This window comes from Chelonia mydas, chromosome 14 (genome assembly GCF_015237465.2).
Source record: "Chelonia mydas isolate rCheMyd1 chromosome 14, rCheMyd1.pri.v2, whole genome shotgun sequence".
Classification (NCBI taxonomy): domain Eukaryota; kingdom Metazoa; phylum Chordata; order Testudines; family Cheloniidae; genus Chelonia; species Chelonia mydas.
Genome location: NC_051254.2, coordinates 25,956,405 through 25,967,556, shown reverse-complemented (window position 1 = coordinate 25,967,556; position 11,152 = coordinate 25,956,405).

Here is an 11,152-nt window from a genome sequence, read left to right as displayed (position 1 = left end):
ATTCCAATCTCCATCTTATAAGTATGACTTCCCTTCTTTGTATTTGATTTTGTATTTGGCTATATTAAAACACAAGTTGTTCAAATGAGCTAAGCTTTACAAGTGATCCAGTGTAGTCTATATAACTGACCTGTCATCATCATTTGCCACTTCACCAATTTTAGTGTCATCTGAAAACTTGAGCATTGATAAAGAGATTGGATAGCATAGGGCCATAAGCAGCTCCCCCTGAGCCTCCATTAGAAATCTGCCAATGGATGATCATCCTACATTTACAATCACTTCTTGAGATCTATTAATTAACTAGTTTTTATTTCATAGTGCTTTTTTTGTTTTATCAGAATGTCATGTGGGGCTAATTCAAGTGCCTTACTGAAGTCTAAGGATATTATGTGAACAGAATAACTTTTATCAACCAAATTCATGATCTCTTAAAAAAATCACACATTTGTTTAGCAAGATCTATTTTCCATGAGACCTCATTGATTGGAATTAATGAATCTTAATTAATTAATTATATTGCTTTACTGACTGCATTCCATACCAGCTTTTCCATGATTTTGCCTGGGATCCATGTTAGGCTAACTCATATGTGCCGGAACTAGGGGTGCAGGGGATGTTGCAGCAACCCCTGGCTTGAAGTGGTTTCCATCATATACAGGGTTTACAGTTTAGTTCAATGGCTCTCAGCACCTCCACTATACAAATTGTTCCAGCCTCCCAGGGCTAACCAGGTCATCTTGTTTATCCTTTTTAAATATTGGCACAACATTGGCTTTTTTTCATTTCTCTGGAATTACTCCAATGTTCCAAGATTTGTTAAAAATCATCATTAGTGGTTCAGCCAGTTCTTTTAATACATTTGGGTACAAGTCATCCAGTGCTGCCAATTTCAGAATGGTTACTTTAATAGTTACTCTGTCTGCCTGCCTCTTCCATGCCAGTTAATCAAATATTATCAATATGCCTTTATTTGCCATTACTCCTTTTAAAGTTTCCTTATTTAACTGTACGGTACATTAGTGGCACTGTCAGACTGGTCGAGGAGTCGGTGTGAAAGGGCCACCAGCTGCCTTAAACGCTGCCTGAAATCCTCTTCTGAAGGCATTTTTACACATATAGTATCTAAGTGCCACTCACTAAGCTACTCTGCACAGTAAGAGTTGAAAACTTGATTAGCATTTACCAGAGAAATGTGTCTCTCTTTCAGCTGGGGCACGATTATTGTCAGTGATGTTTGGGGTGTGGGGAAAAAGCAAATTCTGGAAACATGTTCATTAAAAGAATAAATTTATTCTGTGGACAAATAATTAAATTCTATCCCCTGGTGGGTCTCCTCTTTTGGGCCACTCTGTCCTGGTTTATTAGGGACCTACGAGCTGAGGTGTCGGAGCTCACTGTGTACAATTACATTGTGATGTGTGTATTCAGGAGAGGTATCTCAGAGAGGGCACTGGCCGGCCCAGCATTAGTGGTCAGTGGCTTCAAGTCCAGCCACTTTGGAGATCTGCCTGTCATGGGCAAGAGAGCCCAAGCGCAATATACAGTGCATTTACACAATGGGCATAGATATTAGGGGATACAATGACTGCCTATTGAGCTGTATAGAAATCCCACCCTAAAGGGTCATTCACCCTCCCCTGGGAATTAGCAAATCAGGATCTTACCTCTTTCGTGACACCAGATGGCTAGTATGCAGACTGGAAGCTGGTCAATATTCTAAAATAGAAATAGAAATTCCCTTCTTATTGCTGCATGAAACTCCAGTGATAAATTGGAGATTGAAAAGGTATGGGTGCCTCGAAAAGTAGATTTAAAAGTCCTGCTGTCATAGGCAATCCCTCCTGGAAATGAGTGCTCGCGGCAGCAGGAATGCAGTGGGATGTGCGGAATGCAGAGTGGGCTCCCCCTCCCTTCAAACCCAAGTCCCTTACACTCTTACCGTAGAGCTTTCTGTGAAAGGACAAGACAGACTGGTCCCAGGGGCTTTTATAGGGTGTGAGCTGCAAACACAGCAGTCGCCTCCTCTTTCTTGGTCAAAATATTTTCGGCAATCCTGTCTCCTAACCTAATTCCCATTCATATTAGATGTGAATGGATATAATTAGCCATAGGTCTGTGAATCAATCTCCTATAAATATTTTGACAAGGGAGCTGGCAGGGGCAGTTGGGGAGGTGAAAGGGGCTGCCTGGAGTTTGTGCTTTTGGGGATCCTGAAATCAAGCAGAAGAAAAGAGACTGGGAAGAATCCAGTTCCTGTAATGGGAAACAGCTCCTAGCAGAGGGAGCGAGGAGCGAGACAGAGAGGGAGAGAGTTCCAGAGCGCGTAGCTGAAGAGGAAATTGGGGTTTCAGGGACAGGGATTTAGCAGTGGAAGAGGGTCCCTGGGTCTATCAGGAGGGAGTCTGGGAATGGGGGCAAAGCTGAGAGGAGCAGGGGACCAGAGAGGATACGGATGTCTGGGGAGCAAGGGGCCTGGAGGCTCAGGGATGGGGAAACAAGGGAGAACGGGGATCCTTGGGGCAGTGGGATAGGGAGAAGAAGTAAATCCAGGGCCAGAAGGGAGGGCAGTAAATGCAAGGGAATAGTGAGGAAATGGGGGCCAGTGGAAGGGAAAGAGCAGAGAAATGGAAGTCCAGAGTCAAGAGACTGGAGCAGGAGTCTTGAAGAAGGAGGTCCCCACGTGAGTGGGTGCAAGGGAAAGGACCCTGGAGATGGTGCAGATGGGGAATGTTAAATGGATGCAAAAATTGTTCATTCTACTGAAAAGGGGCAAGGAACAGCTACCCCCAGATTGTGATAGGTAGCCAGATTCCACCATCCATGATATAGGGAGGGTACATGTATCCCACATTGTTATGGAGGGAGCAGGTACATCCCAGACTGATATGGGAGAGCAGGAGCACCCCACATTGATGTGGAAGGGGAGGTGCCTCCTGATATTTTATGGGGAGATCATGTGCATCCTCCCATTGTTGGTGGGGAGTCATGTGCACCTCACATTGTTATGGAGGGGCAGATGCTTTCCACACCATTCCTGGATGCACTGGGGTTCTGGGGCCACTTTTGCATACACCACAGAGTGACGGAGAGTCCCTCTCTTTCCCATCTGTCACTCCTCACTTTCTAGGTGTCAATTTCTATAATAAGCCAGGCAAACTGCTGTGTAACTGTGGTTAGTGCTGGGAACCGTATCATAGTACCCAATACAGGGATCACTGCATACACCCCCATTAGCCCTTCCAGCTTGGGCTGTACACCCCATTAGAGCTGCCTGCCTAGATGTCCAGCTATGAGGTTGAGGAAATGCTTTCCTCCTTTGCTCCCAGTGAGCTGTCTGCCTGGTACAGCACAATCGTGCTGGGGGTGGGGGATGGGTCCTAGGATCCCTGCAGAGGTCAAGTTTCACATTTGGCATAAATCTATCTTGAAACTGTGCAGAAGATATTGAGTTCCAAGAACTTAAAGCCTAAGAGCCAAATTCTCAGCGCGTGTAAATCAGCATTGCTTCATTGACTTCAGTGGATTTATACCCACTGAGACTCTGGGCCTAAAAATGCTGTAGGATTTCAGCCAGCATATCAATCAACGTGAGCTGTCCTCACTCCTGTGCTGGAATGAAAATGATTAAAACCAAATGAAGCACATGTGTATCACAGCACAAGCCTACTGCTGACGACACCGTAACGCTCACACACCTGCAGAAACCCTACAACCGGGTGAAATTCTCTGGTCAAAACTTTCTTTTAAAACAAAAAATTACTGTTTTCAAAGCCAAAACTTTCAAAAAAGCCTTCTATTTTTCAAAGTTCGCTGGTTTTTCTTCAAAACTGGACATTTTGTAAAATTTCAAAGTTTGTTTTTTGGGGTGGTTTTCCTCCATCCCTTATCACTTTCCTCCTCCCTTTTTTCCTGTGTCCCTTTTGCCACTGAATTCATTAGAATAAATTATATCTAGGGACTTGGGGTGGGTGTGTGTGTGTTTATTTATTTATTTATTTATCTGTTCGTTTGTTTTTCTTTTTGCCACTCTGGAAAATTTCCACAAGAGCAAAAGGAAAAATTAACTGTAATTTTTTCCAAGTTGGAGAAGTTCTGAAAAGTTACAGAGTAGAAAAAGGAAAAACTGCAGGATGTGGGGGAATTAAAACATTAAATGGTAGCACAGGGAGAAGCTGGATACCATATTTTTTTGTTGCATTAATGGCAAAAAATGAAAGGTCATAAATTGGAAATTTTAGCTTTGCAAATTAAAAATTTCAACATTTTTCAATAAAATATTTCACAAAAAATCAAACAATTAAACATTGTTACATTTTGAACCCTGCAAAATGGAAACATCTTCAAAATTTCAAAATCTTTCACAAAACAGTATTTCAATTTTTCAGCTCGCTCTCGTCATCTCCCTGCTCTCTTCTGTATGCCCTCCAAACCTCCCTGCCCACATCACCTACACACAGCCACATACACTGCTGCAGAGACCCACAGGGCCAAAGCCTCAAAAGGCTAGATTCACCCAAGGAAATAGGTAAGTCTGGGTTTAAACTCCGACATCACAGCTTTGGGTCCCATGCAATCCACCAAACTCCTGCTGAACCCACCGAAACTCACTAAGTTTTTGCTGTGAAAGTTCCCTAGGCACGTATCTTTCTGGCACTGGGCACATGCATTGCTGCCTCCTTCTAGGTGTCTGTCTCCCACCTAAGCCCCAGAATGATGCACAGACCACGGAAGACAGATGGCTGGCCGCCTCAGGGCTTGTCTTCACTACGGCACTTCTTCTTTCCCACAGCTGGTGTAGAGGAGCAACTACAATTTCCCCTGAAGCTGATCGAGCCAAATGGCTACATCAGGAGTCGCAGAATTTATTGCAGTGATGCCCCCTTCCTATTTATAAATTGGGTGGTAGGTAGTGGTATGTTTGATTAGTTTTGTGCTCTCTTTGGTGTTCTCTCTCGGACAGAGAGAGAGACCAGGGGAGGAAAAAACATCTCCTAACAAGATCCTGAAATGATACATATAAAGTTACAGAAATTGTAAGTAATAGCAAGGAAATGCATTAGATTATCTTTTGTTTTAGCTTGTGAATTTTCCCTATGCTAGAGGGAGTTTTATTCCTGTTTTTTGTAACTTTGAAGCTAAGCCTAGAGGGGAATCCTCTGCGCTTTAAATCTTTTTATTTGCCCTGTAAAGTTACTTTCCATCCTGATTTTACAGGTGTGATTCTTTTACTTTTTTAAAAAAATAAAATTCTTCTTTTAAAAACCTGATTGATTTTCAGTGTCCTAAAGACCCAGGGGTTTGATCTGTGCTCACTTTGTAACCAATTGGTTAGTATATTATTCTCAAGCCTCCCCAGGAAAGGGGGTGAAGGGGCTTGGGGGGATATTTTGAGGGAGATAGGGCTCCAAGTGGCCCCTCCCTCAATGTTTGTTTAAATCCCTTGGTGGTGGCAACAATACCATCCAAGAACAAGGAAAGGAATTTGTGCCTTGGGGACATTTTTAACCTAAGATGGTGGAATATAAGCTGAGGGGGTCTTTCATGCAGGTCCCCACATCTGTACCCCAGAGTTCAGAGTGGGGAGGGAACCCTAACACCATGGAAGATCAAACCCAGGAACCTTCTGCATGGGATCTGACACAAGGTGCTTCTTTTTTAAGTCTTGTTTAGCCCAATCTGCTTTCCAAGCCTTCTTCTGATCATAGCCTGATTGCATGAGGCTAAATGAATGTTCCCAGAAAGGCTTGCAGGACTTAAGATGTTGCAGGGGGAGGCGGAAGAGGGCGGTGTTAAGGTCTTGGTGGCTAGGAGGATATCTGTTTTCCTGGATTTGCTGAGCTTCGCGGAATGGTGCGGCAATTCGGCATATTGGTGGGGAAGCGATGTGAGACAGGACAGGTAGCCATGGTGTTGGAGTCGACTTAAGGGTTCCCGTGATGCACCACATCACTGTATTTAGCTGGGTAACCACAAGTCATGTGTGGCTGCTACTGCTCCATACCAGTGCACAATATTCAGCTACTGAATATACAAATGGTATTGCAGCTGTTCACAACACTGTTGCTGATGCACCCAAGGTTGTACCTGCGAGTTTCTGGATTATGTTGGCTCTTGTTTTTATCTTTGCAGGTACCTTCTCAAGATGATCATGGAAGGAGAGGGTGCGGTCGAGTTTCATTCCGAGGTATGTTGGAGTGTAATCATGTTGCACATTTTTACCACAGAAAGCTACTTTTGGTGTGTTTTTGGCACTCTTATTATCAAGATGAAATGTGCTTACTATTGTTTTTCCAGGATTTGGTTTGAGCCTCCATTTCCGGAAATATTGTTCCATATTTTGGAGGTCCTCAGTTAATACTTTCTCAGTGTCATGGAGATTTGATGCTTGGATTGTCATGGCAAGATCATCTGCATATTCACATTTTCATGATTTAGTTGGAGGCATGTCACTTATGTATACTGTATATTAAAAAGGGTTGGCGCAAGTCCAGAGCCTCATGGTAGCCCATTGGTTATGATACGGGGTGAGCTGGTCCTATTACCCAGGTACACCTCCAAGCGTCTCTTACTCAGCATGGTCCACAGCAGGCGAAGTGTTTGGTAGCAAGGTATAATTTTAGCAAGTTACTACGGCACTAAGTTAACGTAAATTATGCTGCTTAAGTTACATGAACTAAGTAACTTAAGTCAAGTAACCTACATTGACTTACTGCAATGTCTACACTGTGCCGTGTCAATAGGAGATGCTCTCCTGTCAATGTAGCTTCTGCCTCTCGTGGAGGTGGATTACTGAAGTCGACGGGAGAGTGCTCTCCCATTGACTTAGCATGTCTTAACCAGACCTGCTAAATTGATGCTGCTGCATTGATGACAGCTTCTTGTTAACAGTGTAGGCACCTACTGCCAAGAGAAAGTTTGCAGCTGAGACTCGCAGGCAGAGCTAGGACCTCCCTGCAGCCTGGATTTAGGTACCTATCTCTGAGAAAGGGACGGGCTTAGCACACACCCCTCTTATTGGCATCTCCCATTGGCTAGCTTAGGTGACTCCCTGCCTAGCTTGCTGCCTTTTGTGATTCGCAGTCTAAGATGCCTGCTTCTCCCCGTTCATTGTATAGGAGCTTAGGTGCTTAACTCAGCTTTCGGAATCACAGTGATTTTCAAGGCACCTTTTGTGCACTCAGGTCTCTATCCCTAGATGTATACATTTACTTTTGGCCATATTAAAATATCTATTGTTTACTCGCTCTGTCAGTGACCTGTCCTCTTCATTATTTGTCATTCCACCTATCATGGTGTCATCTGTAAACTTTATCAGTGATGATTTTATGCTTTCTTCTAGGTCATTGATAAAAATGCTAAATAGTGGAGGGCCAAGAACCAATCTCTGTGGGACCCACTGGAAACATAGCTGCTAGATAATGATACCCTGTTTACAATTGCTTTTTGAGACCTGTCATTTAGCCAATTGTGTCTGATGTTAATTTTATATCATTTTAGTTTTTTAAATCTAAATGTTATTCTGTACCAAGTCAAAATGCTTCACAGAAGTCACATCAACACTTACATCAATACTGTTACCTTTATCAACCAAACTCATAATCTCTTAAAAAAAAATCAAGTTAGTTTGACAAGAACATTTTCCATAAATCCATCTTGATTGGCATGACGTATATTACTCTCCTTTAATTCTTTATTAATAGAGTCCTGTATCAGACACTCCCTTTATCTTGCCCAGGATTGATGTTAGGCTAACAGGCCTAACATTACCTGGGTCATCCCATTACCCTTTTTAAATATTGGTACAACATTAGCTTTCTTCCAATCTGCTGAAATTTCCTCAGTGTTCCAAAACTTATTGAAAAATCAATACTAATGATCTAGTGAGAGCCTAAGTCAGCTCCCTTAAAACTCTTGGATGCAGGTTCTCCATACCTTCTGATTTAAATATCTAGCTTTAGAAACAGCTGTTTAACATTCTTCTGAGTTACTACTGGAATGGAAATAGTGTTTCAGCATCATCATATGATGTGACTACATATACAGAACAGAAATATTTATTGAACACTTCTGCCTTTTCTATATTGTTATTGACAATTCTACCATTTCCATCTAGTAATGGACCAATAACATTATTAGGATTCTTTTTGTTCCTAATATACTTTTAAAAACTCCTAATTGTCCTGAACGTGCCTGATCATAGATTTCTCTTCATGTCCTTTTGCTTCCTTATCAATTTTCTAAATTCCTAGCTTTTAAGTTATATTCTTTACTATCAATTCTCCTTTCTTCCATTTGCTATATAATGAGGTTTTTTTATTATTATTACTATTATTTTATAGATGCTTTCATTTCCTGTCTAAGCCAGATTTATTTTTTAACCAAAGTGTCTTTCTCTGTCAATTGTGGGACTGCAACTTTTTGGGTATATAGTAAAGTCTTCTTAAACAATTCCCAGTTATCTTTCTAATTTTTCTGTTTAAATACCCTTTCTCACATATTTTGGCTCATAATTGTTTTCGGTTTTGTGCAACTGGCCCCTTTAAAGCATCAAGTATATATATTTCTAGTTTTAACTTTATTCTGCTTGCACATAACAAGTGTAATCAACTCATGATCACTTATACTGAAGCAATTGCTAAGTTTTAGAGCTGTAATCAATTCTCTTTATCTGTTAAGATGAGGTCTGTGTTAGATGTAACAATTCCAATGCCTCTTGTACCTGGCTTCTAGCATTGGTTACCCTGCCTTGTGTACAGACAATTCAAGAATTTCTTCTCTTAATATCATTTGATTTCTTGATTAATTTTGCAATAACATCTTGATTTTGTGTTAAATGAGTGCTCATTTCTTCCTTCTTTTTACCCTCCCCTTTTGTTTTTCGTTTAACATTCCCCTGACTACTCTAGTCAGTCTGTTCCTGAGAAGCTTGTTTCCCCTTCTACTGAGGTAGAGGCCATCCAAACTATATAGCCCCCTCTCCCATAGAAGGTGGGCCAGTGTGCCATAAAATCAAAGCCATCTATTACTTACCTACGCAATGGTTCACTTCCAGAATCTTCTGCCTTCTGTCCTCCTTTACTTGTAGGACAGGAAGGATCTTTGAGAAGATTGCTTGGATGTTTTTCTCCTTCAATACCCTTCCAAAGTCATCTATAATCTGTGAGATACCCCATGATGCAGACATATAGAAAGACATCAAAGGTCATGATGATCACATTAGGGGACATCAACCCCTCATTGTCGCATAGAGATTGGTTCCAGGCTCTCAATTTGAAGGATGCATACTTCCATGTAGCCGTCAGAAAGAGCTATGTCAAGTACCTCATATTTTTCATGAGACTCAAATGCTATCAATGCAGGGTCCTCCCTATTGGAGTGTCCACAGCCATTGTATTATTACCAATAGCCTGGTGATGGTAGCTATCCATGCAAGACATAGAAGACTCCATGTATCCTTACTTGGATGACTGGTTAATAAGGCCAGATGAAAACAATACCTAGCCACAGCCATCATAGAATCATAGAATCATAGAATCATAGAATATCAGGGTAGGAAGGGACCCCAGAAGGTCATCTAGTCCAACCCCCTGCTCGAAGCAGGACCAAGTCCCAGTTAAATCATCCCAGCCAGGGCTTTGTCAAGCCTGACCTTAAAAACCTCTAAGGAAGGAGATTCTACCACCTCCCTAGGTAACGCATTCCAGTGTTTCACCACCCTCTTAGTGAAAAAGTTTTTCCTAATATCCAATCTAAACCTCCCCCATTGCAACTTGAGACCATTACTCCTCGTTCTGTCATCTACTACCATTGAGAACAGTCTAGAGCCATCCTCTTTGGAACCCCCTTTCAGGTAGTTGAAAGCAGCTATCAAATCCCCCCTCATTCTTCTCTTCTGCAGACTAAACAATCCCAGCTCCCTCAGCCTCTCCTCATAAGTCATGTGCTCTAGACCCCTAATCATTTTTGTTGCCCTTCGCTGGACTCTCTCCAATTTATCCACATCCTTCTTGTAGTGTGGGGCCCAAAACTGGACCCAGTACTCCAGATGAGGCCTCACCAGTGTCGAATAGAGGGGAACGATCACATCCCTCGATCTGCTCGCTATGCCCCTACTTATACATCCCAAAATGCCATTGGCCTTCTTGGCAACAAGGGCACACTGCTGACTCATATCCAGCTTCTTGTCCACTGTCACCCCTAGGTCCTTTTCCGCAGAACTGCTGCCTAGCCATTCGGTCCCTAGTCTGTAGCGGTGCATTGGATTCTTCCATCCTAAGTGCAGGACCCTGCACTTATCCTTATTGAACCTCATCAGATTTCTTCTGGCCCAATCCTCCAATTTGTCTAGGTCCTTCTGTATCCTATCCCTCCCCTCCAGCGTATCTACCACTCCTCCCAGTTTAGTATCATCCGCAAATTTGCTGAGAGTGCAATCCACACCATCCTCCAGATCATTTATGAAGATATTGAACAAAACCGGCCCCAGGACCGACCCCTGGGGTACTCCACTTGACACCGGCTGCCAACTAGACATGGAGCCATTGATCACTACCCGTTGAGCCCGACAATCTAGCCAGCTTTCTACCCACCTTATAGTGCATTCATCCAGCCCATACTTCCTTAACTTACTGACAAGAATACTGTGGGAGACCGTGTCAAAAGCTTTGCTAAAGTCAAGAAACAATACATCCACTGCTTTCCCTTCATCCACAGCACCAGTAATCTCATCATAAAAGGCGATTAGATTAGTCAGGCATGACCTTCCCTTGGTGAATCCATGCTGACTGTTCCTGATCACTTTCCTCTCATGTAAGTGCTTCATGATTGATTCTTTGAGGACCTGCTCCATGATTTTTCCAGGGACTGAGGTGAGGCTGACTGGCCTGTAGTTCCCAGGATCCTCCTTCTTCCCTTTTTTAAAGATTGCACTACATTAGCCTTTTTCCAGTCATCTGGGACTTCCCCCGTTCGCCACGAGTTTTCAAAGATAATGGCCAAGGGCTCTGCAATCACAGCCGCCAATTCCTTCAGCACTCTCGGATGCAACTCGTCCGGCCCCATGGACTGTGCACGTCCAGCTTTTCTAAATAGTCCCTAACCACCTCTATCTCCACAGAGGGCTGGCCATCTCTTCCCCATTTTGTGATGC